The 21077-nt window shown below is 39.8% G+C and overlaps 2 long non-coding RNA genes across 2 annotated transcripts; both read left to right on the top strand.

The window, feature by feature from the left end:
• Positions 1-1124: 1124 nt before the first annotated feature.
• Positions 1125-5849, top strand: LOC120568064. The gene is made up of 4 exons (XR_005640658.1): positions 1125-1244; positions 2117-2156; positions 2688-2800; positions 5419-5849. It is a non-coding gene; the product is annotated as an uncharacterized LOC120568064 (long non-coding RNA).
• Positions 5850-9278: 3429 nt separating this feature from the next.
• Positions 9279-13977, top strand: LOC120564702. The gene is made up of 3 exons (XR_005640135.1): positions 9279-9323; positions 9855-9967; positions 12477-13977. It is a non-coding gene; the product is annotated as an uncharacterized LOC120564702 (long non-coding RNA).
• The last annotated feature ends 7100 nt before the right edge of the window (positions 13978-21077 follow it).

Below are 21077 nucleotides of genomic sequence, written 5' to 3'. Positions count from 1 at the left end.
TGCCTGTGAGCTTCTCCTGTACTATACGGTAATTCCTCTACTGTGTGACGCAATCGTTAGCCTATTTTTACAAAAATGCTACGGAGCCATAACGTGAGGTACAAGGTAATGGAGCCTTTTATACATTGTCGTGTTTCTTTAGAAATAAACAACGGACAAATAGAGTCTTTAAACGCTTCAGATGTAAAGTTATTCGCTGTTAAGTGACGTCAAAATGAATGGGAGTCAATGGGATGCTAACGGGAGGTGATACCTTTGTAGCATCAAAATGGCGCCATAGGAGGTTCGAGTTCTGAAGCGAAGCTTACCCCCCTTGTACATTCCTGTCCTCAGGGGCGTCGGACTGGCCGGAAAAACGGGGACTGAGTACCCAGGGCCCTCATGTGAGGAGGGCCCAAAAAGACGCTAGAATGAATAGCTGTGGATGCAGGGAGGGGCCCGTAGAAAATGCCTCTCTACAGGGATCCAGAATTTTGGTGCTACACCTTTGCCTGTCCTTGTACTGCTGCCACAGCCAAAGGAACTTTGGCTGTGGCAGCAGTACAAACAATATAAAATATGACATTCAAACTTTTGACTGCTTTCTTTAATAACTACATAACACAATACTTGTACTTTTACTTTCAGTACTTGAGTAGTATATTTTGAAATAAACTACTTACAGAATGTTTTTAATACTACTTTAGTATTTCCACTTCAGTGTGGTGCTTAAGGAGCACTTAACAACTTCTACTCAACTCACTTTTTTGATAGAGCACTTGTACTTTTACTCAAGTCTGGGTCTCTAGTACTTTCTACCTGTCTGGTTATGAAGAGGGTGGGTCCATGAAAGTAGTGGTAAGTGCTCACTGTGGGTGATGTGTGAGATGCAGGATTTTCAGTGTCAGTTACATCAACCCAAATAAAACCTGAAACTCTCTCTGTCTCTCTCTCTCTCTGTCTCTCTCTCTCTCTCTCTCTCTCTCTCTCTCATGCTGAAGTCTCCATGTATGTTCACAACTCACATTTCACTGAAAGCCTCTATGTATTTTCGTCCTAATTTAAAACGTTGAATATAGTTGTAAGAATTTGAATGTTTAGATAAGGTGATGGTGCCACGCTGAGGGCGTGGCCATGGTCTCCCTCTCCAAATAAAAGATGTATGAGTTCAGACTGCAACTTGCAAACTCCTAACGCTCCGAGGACAACAGAAGCAGAAGACGGCTTCAGATCATCCCCCAGAGACAACTCTCTTCTACCAGCAGGTAAAAACATCAAGACAAAAGTTTAAACTTATCCTTTAACCAAGTGTTGTGTGCTTACAAACTGCTTTTAAAAGAGTGGATATTCTAGGAAAACCAACATAATATTTCATCAGTCAATGTTTCCAGGTATATTCAAAACATGTATTCATTTAACTGATTAAGAACATAATTCGACCAGCATGATGTTCCTATACTTTTTCCTAAATCTTTTTTTAGGAGACAGGGTTGGTGGGAAAAATTTAAAGCTCCATTGTGTAAGAATTTCTCCCATCTAGCGGTGAAATTGTGTATGACAACCAACTGAATATTACTTTCAAGCCCTTTCTCCTATGGTGGCCGAACCTGAAATTAGCTCTTAGTATCTCCATCGTTTACACGGAGCTGTTCTAGCCACTCCAATATTAAAGTGATGGTTCGGAGTAATTTACCCTAGGGTCCTTTGCACCATGACCTCGAGCCAAACACCCCCCCAGAAGCTTTTTTCACCTGGGTCGAACATTGGGCGAGTTAGCGTAGAGTAGCGTTAGCCGCTGAATAGCTTAGCGCAGGGGCTAATGGACCCACGTTTGTATCTCGTAAATGACTCCATTCGAGCAAGTCGCTCCTATGTATTGTGAACGATTCTAAATGGCAGATTTTACGCTTATGAGAATACTTTGATTAGTTGGTGGAAGTATTTACACATGACTGAGGACATATTTGTGAAAGAAGAAAGGGTTTTTTGCTAAGAATCTACTCAGATTACACAATGTAGGTTTAAGTATTTATATGTTAGCAGTTTTTATGTCAATAGGATTTACTAAAAAGATCATTACTGTAACTTCCACAAGATGGGAATAAAGCTATCTCTTTTTGTGTCTTTTCTGTTGTAGTTTTTTAGACTGACAAACACTGTGAGCAACAATACTGAAGGTGAGCAATGTTCTTCTCTCAGAAAACTTATGAGTAAGCTGAACATACACTGGCAGAAATGTGAAGGTTTACGAAAATATATATTTATTGCATTGTGTATGTATGTAACTCTAGATACTCTAGATGACTGCTCTCTGTTGAACTGTGGCTTTTCTTTTGTTTCATAATTGTTAATTAATTTTCAGATAGAAGTGAAGTAGGTTATCATAGCATGTTAACAGGCAGGCAGGTTTGGGTGTTATCATTCACTCTGACCAAACTGCTTCTCAGACAGCAAGGTTTGTTTTTTTTTAAAATGGCTAAATTTGGTTTAAGAGTTAAAGTCTTACCTGCATAAAACCAGTGTTTTAAAAGCATTTCAGTGACTTCATTTCGACATGTTTATTTCAAAGTTAACATTCTTATTTCATAGCATGTGCTATAAAGTCAAGTTTGACTTTTATTAAAGGGTGCATAAAGAAGTGGTCATGTACAGTAGGAAAACCTTTCACTTTCATGTTCATAACTATTAATAAGTTGATCTTTGTGCAGATGGCTGGCCTGTGTTGGATGGCTGTGGTGCTGGTCTTCAGCCTGTCTGTTGGAAACACTAAGGCTATGGATCAGAATAAGCTTGAAAAAATTGTAAAATACATCCGGGACACGTGAGTCAAATTTTTTGCTACTTGTTGGAAGTACAGAAGAGTTCAGTATTGTTTAAAAAAAGAGTTATTGATGAATAAAGTTGATGAGACCATAAGGCACCACAAGATTTCAATCAACAACAACAGATGAAGACTGAAATCTGTTTTAATGGTAATAACATTAACTCAGATATTGAAATCTATGTTCCCTGGGAGGGGCAGTTTATGTTTATGAATCATTTCAACATTTAAGTGATTGCATTATGGAAGAGGTTCCAGCTATAATTAATGTTATAAACTACAATGCAGCCTTTAAATGCAATAACTCATCAATCAATCCTTATGCCATGTATATACTTAATAAGTCAGTTCATTTGAAAATAAAGAATTTCAAAGAAAGACGGGCCTTTTAATTTTTATTATTTTTATTTGAGGAATAGTATTATTGTTTGTTTATTAACTGGCCCCTGGCCTCCTGTCATTTAGCAAAGATGGCCCCCGGGCAAAGTGAGTTGAGTGTCTCTGCTGCTGTAGACTCTGAGGGTCCTTTCTTGCAACCAGTGCAGCGCAAAGCCCGACGCAAGTGTCTTTGCTAGTTTAATGGTGCGTTCTTTTTGTCCACCGAAGTCGATCTATGAGTCGTTTTCCGGAGTTACGAACCGGAAGTTACAAAAAGAATGCCCCAGAGGTCGTATATATATGACTCGTCAAGTCGTCTGAACTCAGAGGACCAAAAGATGGCTATGTCGTGCATCACACATAGTAAACATTGTGGTTTTCTACAATTTTAAGCACTTTTGTCTTTGTTGTAACCAAATGAAGAAGTCGTACACATAGCACTGTATACTGCTACCTATAGGCATGTCTCTACAGTCTTATTAGAAGTTAAACATAACGCTGTATACTGCTACCTATAGGCATGTCACTACAGTCTTATTAGGAGTTAAACATAGCGCTGTATACTGCTACCTATAGGCATGTCACTACAGTCTTATTAGGAGTTAAACATAGCGCTGTATACTGCTACCTATAGGCATGTCACTACAGTCTTATTAGGAGTTAAACATAGCGCTGTATACTGCTACCTATAGGCATGTCTCTACAGTCTCATTAGGAGTTAAACATAGCGCTGTATACTGCTACCTATAGGCATGTCACTACAGTCTTATTAGGAGTTAAACATAGCGCTGTATACTGCTACCTATAGGCATGTCTCTACAGTCTTATTAGGAGTTAAACATAGCGCTGTATACTGCTACCTATAGGCATGTCTCTACAGTCTTATTAGGAGTTAAACATAGCACTGTATACTGCTCTCTATAGGTGTGTTTCTACTGTTTTTTTGAGTTAAACATAGCTGTATACTGCTACCTATAGGCATGTCTATACGTCTTATTAGGAGTTAAACATAGCTGTATACTGCTACCTATAGGCATGTCTCTACAGTCTTATTAGGAGTTAAACATAGCGCTGTATACTGCTACCTATAGGCATGTCTCTACAGTCTTATTAGGAGTTAAACATAGCGCGTATACTGCTACCATATCGGCATGTCTCTACAGTCTTATTAGGAGTTAAACATAGGCGCTGTATACTGCTACCTATAGGCATGTCTCTACAGTCTTATTAGGAGTTAAACATAGTGCTGTATATACTCCCTATAGGCATGTCTCTACAGTCTTATTAGGAGTTAAACATAGCGCTGTATACTGCTACCTATAGGCATGTCTCTACAGTCTTATTAGGAGTTAAACATGCGCTGTATACTGCTACCTATAGGCATGTCTCTACAGTCTTATTAGGAGATAAATACCGCCTGATTAGTTATTTTGTAGCTTGTGCAGCTGAAATTGGCTAGAGACACTTGGTAGCTATATGACAACAATGGCTTTAAGCCGAGTGTTGAGCAGAAAGCAGAGCAGTAGCCTAACGTTAACGTTAATCAAAACGTAATTTTCATGTATCAAACTGTGAAATATATTTGTGTAATATGTCAATAACATATAATAATAATAACGTTACTAAAAATGTTACAAAATCCAGCTTTTCTCCGACTTCGTAGTGTTGTGTGACAAAAGAGCACGCAACAACCCCGCGGTTATTCGTTTTTCTACACGGATGTGACGTCACACTTGAGCTACTAGTCGCGATTACAAGACAAAAAAAACACACCATAAAACCAATGCAGCTGTCAATTTCCTGTCCAGCAGCCACGTCGTTTAAATAGCAAATGCACCTGCGCCCATCTTTGCGCCCATGGTCTGGTCTTACAGGGACACAGACCCTTTTTTCCGTCGTCAAACTTGCAAAAGTGGATTTGGACACGCCCTAAACGCACCTAGGCCAGGCGCTTCACCCCGTGCTCTTAGATCGTTAAAACAGGGCCCTAAATGTTGTTTTATCTAGTCTGCTGACCTTTTAGTGAAGTCTCCACTATCTTTGGTTCTACATCTCCTTGGCTGGTTGAGTGATGGAGAGATTGCTATTCATGGTTCTATATCACTAAAATCAACCTCATCCATTAATCCATCTAATTATTTATTCTTCTACTATGAATATGTATCCATCTCCATGCATCAAACTTTGGATCTGTACTTACCTGGCATAAGGTAACACTTTGTGTCGGTTTTCTCTGACAGGTACTCAACAAAAACCAATAGCGGACATATAAAACACTTCAGTTTGGCTGTAAACATCCTAGAGAACCAGGACCTGAACAGGCTTCAGGACCTCTTCAAAGCTGATGATTTGAAAAAAAAGGAAGTGTACACAAGTACCAATGTGGTTACAGCAAGGCCTCTAAAGCATGAGCATGCAGAGGCACGAGTACTGGCCAACATACAACCTTTAGCTGACAGTAGTGCGGGTAAAAGTCTGGTCTTCTATTCTTACCTTTCTCCATGTGGCCACAAGTGTACAAACCCAGAACATGACGATAATATCTTGAAATTGATTAATGAGAAGTTTCCAAAAGGCCAATGGGCAGAACATGTTTTTGTGTTTTCCACAATATACATAGATCAAAAGAATGAATTGTCTGACGATGAAATTAGAGACGTCCTTAAGCAACTTGGAGGAACTACATTACATTACAACATATATCCGTTGTGACTACTCATACAACGCTCAAGCATCAGACCATTCAGGTCCATTCCAATGCATCAAGTGCTTCAGCAATGGAGCTCCAGAACCTGTTGATGAACGTTGTGTTAAAAAAGAATTCATACAGACATAAATGTGTAAAACCCAACAGGGGCTGTGGTAGAGTTGCCATGGAGTAGAGGAGTTCTGGGCTCTACTGTTTTAGGCCAAAATGATGGGAAACAAACACAAACACAACTGGATCCTACTGAAATTACTTTTAAAGAAATTGATTGATTTATGCCTAGCGATGCGCTTTCTCCTTTAAACTACAGTGGGAGCTTAATAAAGTGACACGCTGGGGACACAAACACATGTCAGAAGTTTGCTTTGGTCCAATCATTAACCAGCATTTTCCTGCACACGAGGTTTTAAGTGATTGTTTACCTTAACACGGACTGATTTTGGGGTTGTTCCATTTAACTGTTGTGAATTACCAAATGCCTGCTCTTAATGGTTGAGTCTCTTTAAATCAGAGTGTGGTCTAGACTTAGTCTATCTGTAAAGTGTCCTGAGATAACTACTGTTATAATTAATAAGAATCATGTCCTTCACTGACTCTCAGTGGTTTTAGGTTAGGAGGAATTTTCTGTCCTATCCAAATAAAAAACTAAACTAACTGAAATACAGTAGACTGCTGCAGAGTTTAAACAGCCAGACAATTACATGTTTAAGTGTATTATAATTATTGCCAATATAAACCATATTGAAAAAGAGATTTGAGATTTTGAACTGAGATTTGGTGAAAAAGTAGACTGACTCCATTCAACCTAAACAGTTACTGTAACGCTGAGAATAAAACTAAACATATTCTACCCTATTTCAAAAAGTCAAAGAGTAAAAATGTTGTTTATCAAATAATAATGTTAAATGTGGATGTTTAATGTGTATCAACCTCAGTATTTACATGAATCATGTCATAGTACTCAATACTTGTGTAAAGCAAACTGAATCCTCTGATGTTGTGCTCTTTCTGATTAAAGCTTAGCTCAGCATCCACTCTGGTCTGTCTCTGGGTTATTTGGGAACTCCTGCATAACAATACTGTTATCTGATAAACTGTTTGATCAATGTAAGTTCAACATACTTTACTAACAGTACTACTTCATAGCTTATGAGCTCATATCTGAAGGGAGGAGAGGTGCTACAGCACAAAAACAGAAACAGGTGTATATGATATAAAAAGATGATTTTGGAGGATGGAAGTTGTTTTGCTGTTGGACTGTGTTGCATTATACAGGGAGGTGTCTCTGTTGCACTATACAACATTACAGTAAACCATGCAACACTATGCTACTGTATAATACACCTAACAATACAATATAATGACATCGGGGAGTGATCCAATTGGACATACGTGTGGAACCAAACCCAATCCATTAAGGGAAGAAGACACATAGGTCATTTGAAAAAATATTGGGTTATAAAGTAAGTAAGTAAACTGTATTTATAAAGCACCTTTCAAAACTATGGTTACACGCTGCTGTACAGAGCAACATTAATTAACATTAATAAAAACTAGAAGCACCAAATGGAAACCAGTATGCTGGACATGCAGAGGCCTGTGTGCTGGACAATATAAAACTTTTAGCAGACTGTAGTGAGGGTAAAATTCTGGTCCTCTATTCTGACCCTTCTCCATGTGGTGCCAAGTGTACAAACCCAGACAATCTCAATAATATCTCAGAAAAGATTGATAACGGGGCGAATACTAGCTCACCCGGTAGAGCAGGTGCCCCATGTAGGCTGAGTCTTTGGCAGCAGCTGGGGTTGGAATCCAACCAGTGGCCCTTTGCTGCATGTTGCGTGTTGGCAAACTGTAGAGGGTCCAGAGAAGATCTCACCTGTGGCCTAAGGTAGGCCAAGACCAGCCTCTCCAGCACCTCCATCACATGGGACGTGAGAGCCATTGGGCGGTAGTCCTTGAGGGCAGATGGAGTCAACTTCTTGGGGACCGGGACAAGGCAGGACGTCTTCCACAGCAGCGGAACTCTCTGCAGGCTCAGGCTCATGCATCGAGTGCTACAACAATGGAACACTTTCAGATGAGTGTGTTAATAACTAGACATGAATGTGTCTAAACCACAACAGGGGCTGTGGTAGAGTTGCCATGGAGTAGAGGAGGTCTGGGGACCACAGTGATTCAGGTCCAACTGATGGGAACCCAAATACAACTGGATCCTACTTAATAAAGACAGCTGAAGACATGAAAGGGGAGAGAGAGGGGGAATGACATGCAGAAAAGGGCCGCAGGTAGCCACTTTTACACACAACATTTAGCTAATCATTTCCAAAGTTAAATTCACACAAGCTGATGACAGGAGTACAGATAAACGCACGAACGCCGCCCGCACGCACGCACGCGCACGCACGCACGCACGCACGCACGCACGCATGCACGCACATACAAGCTGATGATAGGAGTACAGATGCACGCACACACACACACAGACACACGCACACACACACACACACACAACACACACACACGCACACACAAGTTGATGACAGTACAGATGCACAAACCACACACACACATACACAAACACACACACACACACACACATCCACAAAGCAGAAGTCTTCATCTCTTGATGACCTCAATCAGCTCAGCGTGGGATCACTGCTACAGTTGGTTCCCACTGATAGAGTGTGTGTTTGTTGCCTGTTGCACAAATACATATCCTCTTTGACATCATTTTACTCTTTTTATTCACTTATTTTATATGAAACTATTGAACACTTATAATTAAAATGTACTGATGATATTGTATGTCTACATTTTACCTTTGGTATGTCCTTCAGGTGTGTTTTTATATACCATTGCAGGTTTTCACCTGTTTGAATAAAATCTCAAGAGATCATGGTGCAAAGGACCCTAGGGTAAATTACTCCGAACCATAACTTTAACTTTGGTCTTGTCGCGTTTTTTATTTTATTTTTTTTATCGCTTCCCTGGCGAGTAATCTCCCCCTCTCTTTCGTCACGGTGCCACTGAGTGTAAGAGGGCGAAAGGCGGAGGTGTGTCCCTCTTTGGCTAATGTATTTTAAAGATGGAGGTGCTACATGGCGGCCGTCATTCGAGCAAGTCGCTCCTATGTATTGTGATCGATTCTAAATGGCAGATTTTACGCTTATGAGAATACTTTGATTAGTTGGTGGAAGTATTTACACATGACTGAGGACATATTTGTGAAAGAAGAAAGGGTTTTTTGCTAAGAATCTACTCAGATTACACAATGTAGGTTTAAGTATTTATATGTTAGCAGTTTTTATGTCAATAGGATTTACTAAAAAGATCATTACTGTAACTTCCACAAGATGGGAATAAAGCTATCTCTTTTTGTGTCTTTTCTGTTGTAGTTTTTTAGACTGACAAACACTGTGAGCAACAATACTGAAGGTGAGCAATGTTCTTCTCTCAGAAAACTTATGAGTAAGCTGAACATACACTGGCAGAAATGTGAAGGTTTACGAAAATATATATTTATTGCATTGTGTATGTATGTAACTCTAGATACTCTAGATGACTGCTCTCTGTTGAACTGTGGCTTTTCTTTTGTTTCATAATTGTTAATTAATTTTCAGATAGAAGTGAAGTAGGTTATCATAGCATGTTAACAGGCAGGCAGGTTTGGGTGTTATCATTCACTCTGACCAAAATGCTTCTCAGACAGCAAGGTTTTTTTTTTTTTTAAATGGCTAAATATGGTTTAAGAGTTAAAGTCTTACCTGCATAAAACCAGTGTTTTAAAAGCATTTCAGTGACTTCATTTCGACATGTTTATTTCAAAGTTAACATTCTTATTTCATAGCATGTGCTATAAAGTCAAGTTTGACTTTTATTAAAGGGTGCATAAAGAAGTGGTCATGTACAGTAGGAAAACCTTTCACTTTCATGTTCATAACTATTAATAAGTTGATCTTTGTGCAGATGGCTGGCCTGTGTTGGATGGCTGTGGTGCTGGTCTTCAGCCTGTCTGTTGGAAACACTAAGGCTATGGATCAGAATAAGCTTGAAAAAATTGTAAAATACATCCGGGACACGTGAGTCAAATTTTTTGCTACTTGTTGGAAGTACAGAAGAGTTCAGTATTGTTTAAAAAAAGAGTTATTGATGAATAAAGTTGATGAGACCATAAGGCACCACAAGATTTCAATCAACAACAACAGATGAAGACTGAAATCTGTTTTAATGGTAATAACATTAACTCAGATATTGAAATCTATGTTCCCTGGGAGGGGCAGTTTATGTTTATGAATCATTTCAACATTTAAGTGATTGCATTATGGAAGAGGTTCCAGCTATAATTAATGTTATAAACTACAATGCAGCCTTTAAATGCAATAACTCATCAATCAATCCTTATGCCATGTATATACTTAATAAGTCAGTTCATTTGAAAATAAAGAATTTCAAAGAAAGACGGGCCTTTTAATTTTTATTATTTTTATTTGAGGAATAGTATTATTGTTTGTTTATTAACTGGCCCCTGGCCTCCTGTCATTTAGCAAAGATGGCCCCCGGGCAAAGTGAGTTGAGTGTCTCTGCTGCTGTAGACTCTGAGGGTCCTTTCTTGCAACCAGTGCAGCGCAAAGCCCGACGCAAGTGTCTTTGCTAGTTTAATGGTGCGTTCTTTTTGTCCACCGAAGTCGATCTATGAGTCGTTTTCCGGAGTTACGAACCGGAAGTTACAAAAAGAATGCCCCAGAGGTCGTATATATATGACTCGTCAAGTCGTCTGAACTCAGAGGACCAAAAGATGGCTATGTCGTGCATCACACGTAGTAAACATTGTGGTTTTCTACAATTTTAAGCACTTTTGTCTTTGTTGTAACCAAATGAAGAAGTCGTACACATAGCACTGTATACTGCTACCTATAGGCATGTCTCTACAGTCTTATTAGAAGTTAAACATAACGCTGTATACTGCTACCTATAGGCATGTCACTACAGTCTTATTAGGAGTTAAACATAGCGCTGTATACTGCTACCTATAGGCATGTCTCTACAGTCTTATTAGGAGTTAAACATAACGCTGTATACTGCTACCTATAGGCATGTCACTACAGTCTTATTAGGAGTTAAACATAACGCTGTATACTGCTACCTATAGGCATGTCACTACAGTCTTATTAGGAGTTAAACATAGCGCTGTATACTGCTACCTATAGGCATGTCTCTACAGTCTCATTAGGAGTTAAACATAGCGCTGTATACTGCTACCTATAGGCATGTCACTACAGTCTTATTAGGAGTTAAACATAGCGCTGTATACTGCTACCTATAGGCATGTCTCTACAGTCTCATTAGGAGTTAAACATAGCGCTGTATACTGCTACCTATAGGCATGTCTCTACAGTCTTATTAGGAGTTAAACATAGCGCTGTATACTGCTACCTATAGGCATGTCTCTACAGTCTTATTAGAAGTTAAACATAACGCTGTATACTGCTACCTATAGGCATGTCACTACAGTCTTATTAGGAGTTAAACATAGCGCTGTATACTGCTACCTATAGGCATGTCTCTACAGTCTTATTAGGAGTTAAACATAGCGCTGTATACTGCTACCTATAGGCATGTCTCTACAGTCTTATTAGGAGTTAAACATAGCGCTGTATACTGCTACCTATAGGCATGTCTCTACAGTCTTATTAGGAGTTAAACATAGCGCTGTGTACTGCTACCTATAGGCATGTCTCTACAGTCTTATTAGGAGATAAATACCGCCTGATTAGTTATTTTGTAGCTTGTGCAGCTGAAATTGGCTAGAGACACTTGGTAGCTATATGACAACAATGGCTTTAAGCCGAGTGTTGAGCAGAAAGCAGAGCAGTAGCCTAACGTTAACGTTAATCAAAACGTAATTTTCATGTATCAAACTGTGAAATATATTTGTGTAATATGTCAATAACATATAATAATAATAACGTTACTAAAAATTTTACAAAAATCCAGCTTTTCTCCGACTCGTAGTGTTGTGTGACAAAAAGAACGCAACAACCCCGCGGTTATTCGTTTTTCTACACGGATGTGACGTCACACTTGAGCTACTAGTCGCGATTACAAGACAAAAAAAACACACCATAAAACCGATGCAGCTGTCAATTTCCTGTCCAGCAGCCACGTCGTTTAAATAGCAAATGCACCTGCGCCCATCTTTGCGCCCATGGTCTGGTCTTACAGGGACACAGACCCTTTTTTCCGTCGTCAAACTTGCAAAAGTGGATTTGGACACGCCCTAAACGCACCTAGGCCAGGCGCTTCACCCCGTGCTCTTAGATCGTTAAAACAGGGCCCTAAATGTTGTTTTATCTAGTCTGCTGACCTTTTAGTGAAGTCTCCACTATCTTTGGTTCTACATCTCCTTGGCTGGTTGAGTGATGGAGAGATTGCTATTCATGGTTCTATATCACTAAAATCAACCTCATCCATTAATCCATCTAATTATTTATTCTTCTACTATGAATATGTATCCATCTCCATGCATCAAACTTTGGATCTGTACTTACCTGGCATAAGGTAACACTTTGTGTCGGTTTTCTCTGACAGGTACTCAACAAAAACCAATAGCGGACATATAAAACACTTCAGTTTGGCTGTAAACATCCTAGAGAACCAGGACCTGAACAGGCTTCAGGACCTCTTCAAAGCTGATGATTTGAAAAAAAAGGAAGTGTACACAAGTACCAATGTGGTTACAGCAAGGCCTCTAAAGCATGAGCATGCAGAGGCACGAGTACTGGCCAACATACAACCTTTAGCTGCTAGTAGTGAGGGTAAAAGTCTGGTCTTCTATTCTTACCTTTCTCCATGTGGCCACAAGTGTACAAACCCAGAACATGACGATAATATCTTGAAATTGATTAATGAGAAGTTTCCAAAAGGCCAATGGGCAGAACATGTTTTTGTGTTTTCCACAATATACATAGATCAAAAGAATGAATTGTCTGACGATGAAATTAGAGACGTCCTTAAGCAACTTGGAGGAACTACATTACATTACAACATATTCCGTTGTGACTACTCATACAACGCTCAAGCATCAGACCATTCAGGTCCATTCCAATGCATCAAGTGCTTCAGCAATGGAGCTCCAGAACCTGTTGATGAACGTTGTGTTAAAAAAGAATTCATACAGACATAAATGTGTAAAACCCAACAGGGGCTGTGGTAGAGTTGCCATGGAGTAGAGGAGTTCTGGGCTCTACTGTTTTAGGCCAAAATGATGGGAAACAAACACAAACACAACTGGATCCTACTGAAATTACATTTAAAGAAATTGATTGATTTATGCCTAGCGATGCGCTTTCTCCTTTAAACTACAGTACAAGCTTAATAAAGTGACACGCTGGGGACACAAACACATGTCAGAAGTTTGCTTTGGTCCAATCATTAACCAGCATTTTCCTGCACACAAGGTTTTAAGTGATTGTTTACCTTAACACGGACTGATTTTGGGGTTCTTCCATTTAACTGTTGTGAATTACCAAATGCCTGCTCTTAATGGTTGAGTCTCTTTAAATCAGAGTGTGGTCTAGACTTAGTCTATCTGTAAAGTGTCCTGAGATAACTACTGTTATAATTAATAAGAATCATGTCCTTCAATGACTCTCAGTGGTTTTAGGTTAGGAGGAATTTTCTGTCCTATCCAAATAAAAAACTAAACTAACTGAAATATGGTAGACTGCTGCGGAGTTTAAACAGCCAGACAATTAAATGTTTAAGTGTATTATAATTATTGCCAATATAAACAAAATTGAAAAAGATTTGAGATTTTGAACTGAGATTTGGTGAAAAAGTAGGCTGACTCCATTCAACCTAAACAGTTACTGTAACTCTGAGAATAAAACTAAACATATTCTACCCTATTTCAAAAAGTCAAAGAGTAAAAATGTTGTTTATCAAATACTAATCATGTTAAATGTGGATGTTTAATGTGTATCAACCTCAGTATTTACATGAATCATGTCATTGTACTCAATACTTGTGTAAAGCAAACTGAATCCTCTGATGTTCTGCTCTTTCTGATTAAAGCTTAGCTCAGCATCCACTCTGGTCTGTCTCTGGGTTATTTGGGAACTCCTGCTTAACAATACTGTTATCTGATAAAATGTAATGTAACATACTTTACTAACAGTACTACTTCATAGCTTATGAGCTCACATTTAAAGGGAGGAGATACTATAATACACCATACAATACACTGTAATGATAGTGGTGAGTGATCTAATTGGACCTGTGTATGGAACCAAACCAAATGCATTAGGTAAGAAGACACATAGCTCATTCAAAAATGTAATTGATTGCAAGGACAAAGACACAGCGATACACTGGTAAGTGCTAATATTATATACGTCGTTTTCTTTTGCGGGCTGCAAATGTTCAAAACAAAAACAAGATCCTTCCCTAAAGTATTTTACATTGTCGCTGCATTCGGAGCTTAGCGCCGCCAAAGACGATTGTGATTCAAACTGAACTTCTCTAAGGGCCAGACAGGAAAATGAGAATCATATTGAGGGCCAGACATGTATAGTTTATTGACATGCTTTTATTTAAGAAAAAAAGTAAAATATTATTATTTTTTGGGGCTTTTCCATTTATTAAACAGAGACAGTGGATAGGCATGAAAGGGGGATGACATGCAGCAAAGGGCAGCAGGTCAGATTTGAACCCACGCCAATGCAGAACATAGCCAACATGGGGCGAACGCTCTTACTGGGTGAGCTAGAGGCCGCCCACCCAAAATAAATATTATATTATTGTATATGTTTCATTTGGCTTTATTTCTTACAGTTTGGGTCGCATAAAGCCCCCAAAAATTCAGCAAAAAAGTTCCTTATACATCATAGAAAAAAGTGACAAAAACGTTGAAAAAAGCATCAAAAAAGGTAGAAAAAGGCGACAAAATTGTCTAAAAAAGCAACAGAACCTCAGAAAAAGTGACAAAACATGGGAAACAGCGACAAAAACGTCAGAAAAAGTTGGAAAGACATTTTAAAAAGCGCAAGAAACACCGGAAAAAGGCATCAATAACAAATAATAATAATAATGACAAAAACATCAGTCAAAGAAGGGACGAAAAATTTAAAAATGTTTTGTGAACCTGAATTGAAATGCAGGCCGGTTCAAAATCTGCAAGGGACTGGATTGGAGTTTGACACATTTGGTTTAAAGAAATGCAAACAACCCAGAGGTATTTTTCTCCTATCCCAGAATGCATCTGTGGTGTAGCCAGACCTTACTCCACAGAGCTGTGGAGATAGAGATGGCAACGAGAGATACTTCAAGTAAACACTCCCCTCCTGTAGGGGACGTTTCTAACTGATGTGTGATGTCTGTGTCAGGCAGTAACAGAGAGGTAATTTCCCTTCTTTTTTTGTAATCCTTTCATCAACCAGTAGAGAACATTACATGATCACATGAATCCAAATGACTCCCTGAACACCACCCAATGCTATGGTGACAGTTGAACATGTTGGACTTTTCTCTGGTACATCTCATCACTGTTCATCTGAAATTTGAGACGTGACAGAAATACGAATGAATCATTCTCAAAGTTCCCCTTTAATTGTTTTTTAATGTTTATCGCTAACATTATCAAGTCGAAGTCACTCTAAAAAAAAGGTTCTCCCATTTAAAACTTGTGCTGTAAGGGTGACTGTTGTTCCTGTTGCCCTTTATGCTTAAATCTTCATAATGCAAGTCAGAATGAAGAATTAAAGATTAGTTTATGTCGGAGGAAGGAGCAAGGCCACTCCTTCTCTGGCAGCGGCGTCCGTCTCACTCGGACTCACTCGCGGGCGGGACGACTTGGCGTAGTGGAATGACTTTACCAGCAGCGTGAAAGCAAGCAGCGCTTACTCTGACTACCAAAAACTGATCAACTTTCAGAATCTCACAACTGAGGATTCACCAACTGATATTTTAATATTCGCCTTTCAGAGGGAAGCCCTAACCAACAGAGTTGAATTTAGACACTTTTATAAAAAGGCCCTAACATTCCTTCAATTCTGGGTAACAAAACTGTATTAGATAAATAATAATAATAATAATGTAATAATACTGTATACTTTATTAATTTCAATGATTTTCACAATGTTTTCATTACACACAGGCCTGAATTACACACACATGCTCAGTACCTATACATGCACTAAACAGAGAAATGTCAGAGGGGGGGGAGCTGTTCATGGAAAGGCACCCCGAGCAGTTGGGGGTTCTGTGCCTTGCTCAAGAGCACATTGGCAGTGCCCAGGAGGTGAACTGGCACCTCTCTAGCTACCAGTCCACCACCATTTTTGGTCTGTATGGGGACTTGAACCAGCAATCCTCAGGTTCCCAATCCAAGTCCCTACAAACTGAGCTAGTGCCACCCCTAAATTAAGAAAAGCTTAAATAAACTCATCATATTTAATATATAAATGCAAATCCTTTGAGGTAATTTAGAGGTTGTTAGCAGGATCGGATGAGGCCGGTAACCCCCAGAGCTGCTTCCTGCTTCCACCCCGTTTAAAATACAGAACACCATTTTCACTAGGCAGCAGACGCAGCAAGGACTGCTCGATGCATGAAAGCCCCTAAAAGGCCAAGAAATGCTGGCTGCAACACTTTTAGATCTGTTTGTGTGTTGTCATGTAGACAAGGAAACACAGTTTATGGCGTGTGACGTCAAGAGTTCGTTATCTGCTTTGTGAGGTGTCAAAAATGAGTCAGCGTTTCTTGCGATGGCAGACGTGGCCAAAATAGTAACAGGACCATACCAACCAGATGGTGTATACAAATAAACCATGTTATTTAGGGTTTCTCCTAACTCAGAATTTGCCGTTGGGGGGTGGCTACGCACGACTCTGTGTTACCCTATATTTTTTTTAAGATTATTTTTTGGGCATTTTTAGGCCTTTATTCGACAGGACAGCTGAAGACATGAAAAGGGGGAGAGAGTGGGACCAACTGAGCTATCCAGGCTGGTAGGGGATTCAGAGAGTGTCGGACCCAAATGCAGAGACAGCAGGTAGTGGTGAGCTTGAGGATTTAATACCATAAAACCCATACAAACAAAAGGAGTCCTGAACAAAACAGGCAAAAGTAGTCCAAAACGTAGTGGAAGTCAAAAAACAAGAATCACAAGAAACAGGAACACCGAGATAAAGGTGTAGAGTACACACACACACACACACACCACACGCACACGCACGCGCACGCGCACACGCACACGCACATGCACACACACGCACAGGTTTGTGGCACTATCTGGGGACCCATCAAAAACATAATGCATTCCCTAGCCCCTTACCCTAACCTTAACCATCACAACTAAATGCCTAACCTTAACCCTTATCCTCACCCTAACCATGACCTAATTCTAACCCTAATCCTACAACCAAGTCTTAACCCTCAAACAGCCCTTTAAACTTGTGGGGTCCAGCATTTTGGGGCCACAAGTATACTGGACTTACACAACCATAACACAGGCACCCTGTGTTACCCTATTTGACAGAAATCTATGCATTTGCCTGTTATTTCCAAAAGATTGATGAAAAAAAATGCCTATTATGCACTAGTCAATGTAACCCCCAATTACCAATACTGCTCAAAAATATTATATTAATATAAAAATACCGTTAAAATCACCGGGAGAGTCCGGTACAGGCTGACTCTTGATGGTAAAACTGAGATTAGCGCTCATATTCAAGTTTATGTTGTGATTGATCAACGGTTGTTTGGTAAATTGCTATTAAACCCATTCGGAGAGGATTTGATTGCCATTTATTTCCTCTCAATTCTTATCATTTTAGCACTGTTGGTCCTTTGGGGCTAGCTAAAACCTCTTTGGGGGGGCGCCAAAAATTCCTCTATGAAGGAAAAACCCTGTTATTACAACTTCTACAGCCGAGAGTGTTTTGTCTCACTGCTGCAGCAACTATTTTGATAATCCATTTAATTGATTCATTCATTTTTTATAAAACAATATATAAATAATTCTCTGATGTCAGCTTCTTAAATGTGAATGTGTTCTAGTGTCTTCTCTCCTCTGTGACAGTAAACTGAATATCTTTGAGTTGTGGACAAAACAAGACATTTGAGGACGTCGTCTTGGGCTTTTAGGAAACACTGATACACATTTGTTACCATTTTCTGACATTTTATAGACTAAATCCATTAATCGAGAAAATAATGGACGGATTAATGTACAATAAAAATAATCGCTAGTTGCAGCCATAGACAGGTTCTCATATGGTATGTGGTGTGTAAGCATGCAAGCATGTATGAAATGGTCATGTAGCTTCTCAAGAGATGCACAGCAAATTTAGTTGTGCAATGTGCAATGTGAATACAGGCAGTAATTCTATTATTACAGCACTATAATGCCCTTTGCACAGTATATTTTTAAAGGGTGGGGGCAGAGGGTTAAGGGGGATCTGAAGAGGTTGGGGGTGAAAGTGGGGCTGGGGTACAAAGTCTCAAGAGTCAGATGAGAGTCAGTGAAAAGGATTTACATCAGGCCTCTCATAACAGATGGAGAGGCAAGATGAAAAGAGGAAGACTATGGCTTTGAAGTGAATAGTCATCCACAAAGCAGAAGTCTTCATCATGTCTGTCTATCAGCGAGCTACCGCAACTCAGCGTGTGATCGCTGCTACAGTTGGTTCCCACTGATAAGAGTTGTTGTGTTTGTTGGTGGTTGCACAAATACACATCCTCTTTGACATAAAGGCCACGTGTGGTTTCATAGCCATCTTATTGAACGTCTTCAGGGATACAAGTCAAAGAATAAAGCATTGTCTTGTACATATGATTAGGACTGCAACTAACGATTATTTTCATAGTCGATTAATCTGTTGAATATTTTCTCTATTAATCAATTAGTTGTTTGTTCTATAAAATGTCAGAAAGTGGTGAAAAATGTTTCCCAAAGGCCCAACATGACGTCCTCAAATGTCTTGTTTTGTCCACAACTCAAAGATGGGATGCACCGAATCCAGATTTTTGGGGTTCGGCCGAATACCAAATCCTACTCCGTACCTGAAGTTGCTGCATTCTGGCTGCTGTCTGTAGATTCCTTCGTGCACAACTCGTATTCTTTCGAATGTTTCACACACAAATGTTTTAACAGCGGCCGTGTTGTGTATTGTTTAGGGTCCTCGCCACCACCAGACAAATCAGCATTGCAGATTGAACATGTAGCTGGACTTGAATGGCCTTCTTTTGACTGAAAGTACACTTTTTCTGCTCACAAGTTCCATTTTCCCTTTCTCACAGCCTACTGCATTGAACGCTCCACCTACGTAAATTATTATTATTATTATGTCGACCAGCGTAGCACGTTTAGTGCAAGCGTAGCGTTCAGTGGAAAAAAATTCTAAGGTTCGGCAGAAACCGAACCCCGTCAAAAAGACCAATATTCGTCCGAATCCTGGATTTGGTGCATCCCTAGAAGAAACTAGAACAATATTCACAGTTAAGAAGCTGGAATCAAATTTTTTTTACTTTCGTCTTATAAGAATTACTGAAACTGACTAATCGATTATCAAAATAGTTGCTGATTAATTTAAAAGTTGACAACTAATCGATTAATCGATTAATCATTGCAGCTCTACATATGATCCTCTCTGGAGGCTGAACTAAAGCATAAATGTGTTGACACGCTGACGTGCATGGTGCTGAGAGTTTTGCTTTTGTACCAAATCACAGGGAAAAAGTTTAGTTTGATGCAGAGCTTCAAATAAAGATTATTTCTAAACTGAATACTGATGCCTTTATATCAGAAGGCAGCACAGCTCTCCGAGACCAGACCTAGATCCTCTTCGCTGCCACCTTCGACCTGCAGTCAGAGCTCTGGTGGAGGCTAAGAGCTCCAGACCTGGACCCAGACAGCAGGAGCCTGACTCTGAACAGTAAAAATTAGATCTGATAAGCGCTAGCTTCACAGCGGAGCGTTCAGGTCCAGGCAAAAAATTCAGCTTAGCGAGAGGGAAGTTGGCTGCTGGAAGTCTAGGAAGTTTTGGCGCCTGTGATTTTGGAAGAACCCTGTACTGAGAAGAGCTAGGGTGGCATTTTTGCCTTTATTCGACAGAAAACGATGTAGAAATGCAGGAGAGCGACTGAAGGCTGGAATCGAACCAAGGACGTTGTTGTCATATGGCATACGCTGTAACCACCTGGCGCTCCAGGCAGTTCATACTTGAGGACAAAAACTGTAGCTTAGGGCTTGGCGATAAATCTATTTTATCGATTAACTCGAATGTGTAGTTAACGTTGATTTGTTCCCCTCTGTGCTTTGGTAGATCCGAACGGGCTCTGCCCTCCCCCTGCGCCTAACGCGTTTGCCATAGAGATACCCAAACAACATGGCAGCGACAGGGACTAACATTAGTTATGTTCTTAACTAGTCGTTTCATTACTTACTTAACCGTAATCTCCACCGAAATGACCGGCAGCTCGCGGTGCTCTGTCCCCGGCTGAGAGTCACCTATTCTCGGATAACTGAACCACGAACTACCGCTGACCTGATGGAGCACCATGCGGGGCACCAGAGGCGGTGTTGAGGAACTCTGTTGCTGCTCAACACATCTACTAAATGCCGCTGATACAACCGAGCTGTGACGGAGGTCTGTAGCAGCTTAAACAGCTAAAAATGTTGTTCTGTAGCACGGAGCTCCTCTTCCACTTTTGTTTTTACCGCTAGTTACTACGAAGGAGCTTGTTACAGGTGTGCTACATTCAAGAGACCATGGGATGTTAACGTACGTTACTCAGCAACAGGTGAAAATAGGGGCAAGGTTGCGCGATAAACTTAAAATGATTTGAACTTTTAGCGAGGAATGAGAAGTGAATGACCTGTATGTGTGAAAACAGCTTTATCTCACGCATCCGTTCTGTTGTTGTTGAATATATTAGCATAATTATATAATTTAGTCATCCCCCCAAAAAAACAATGGTAGGGAAAACACTCTTTTAACACTCTCAAACTTGTTTTGAACAATTTCTTTGTCATCTGCAAATTGATTTTTTTTTTTTTCAGGCCATATCGCCCAGCCCTAGCTTGGCAAAAACAATCATACAATCTTAACTCAAACTGTTTAACAGCAACAAGGTTAAAACGTCTAAAAAAAAAAAAGATGGTAAGTGGAACTTGAGGTACATTTATCT

The sequence above is a fragment of the Perca fluviatilis genome, chromosome 1 (assembly GCF_010015445.1).
Source record: "Perca fluviatilis chromosome 1, GENO_Pfluv_1.0, whole genome shotgun sequence".
In the NCBI taxonomy this organism is placed as follows: Eukaryota; Metazoa; Chordata; class Actinopteri; order Perciformes; family Percidae; genus Perca; species Perca fluviatilis.
The sequence above is the reverse complement of the archived record's forward strand: the minus strand, read 5'-3'. Positions and strand labels throughout refer to the sequence as shown.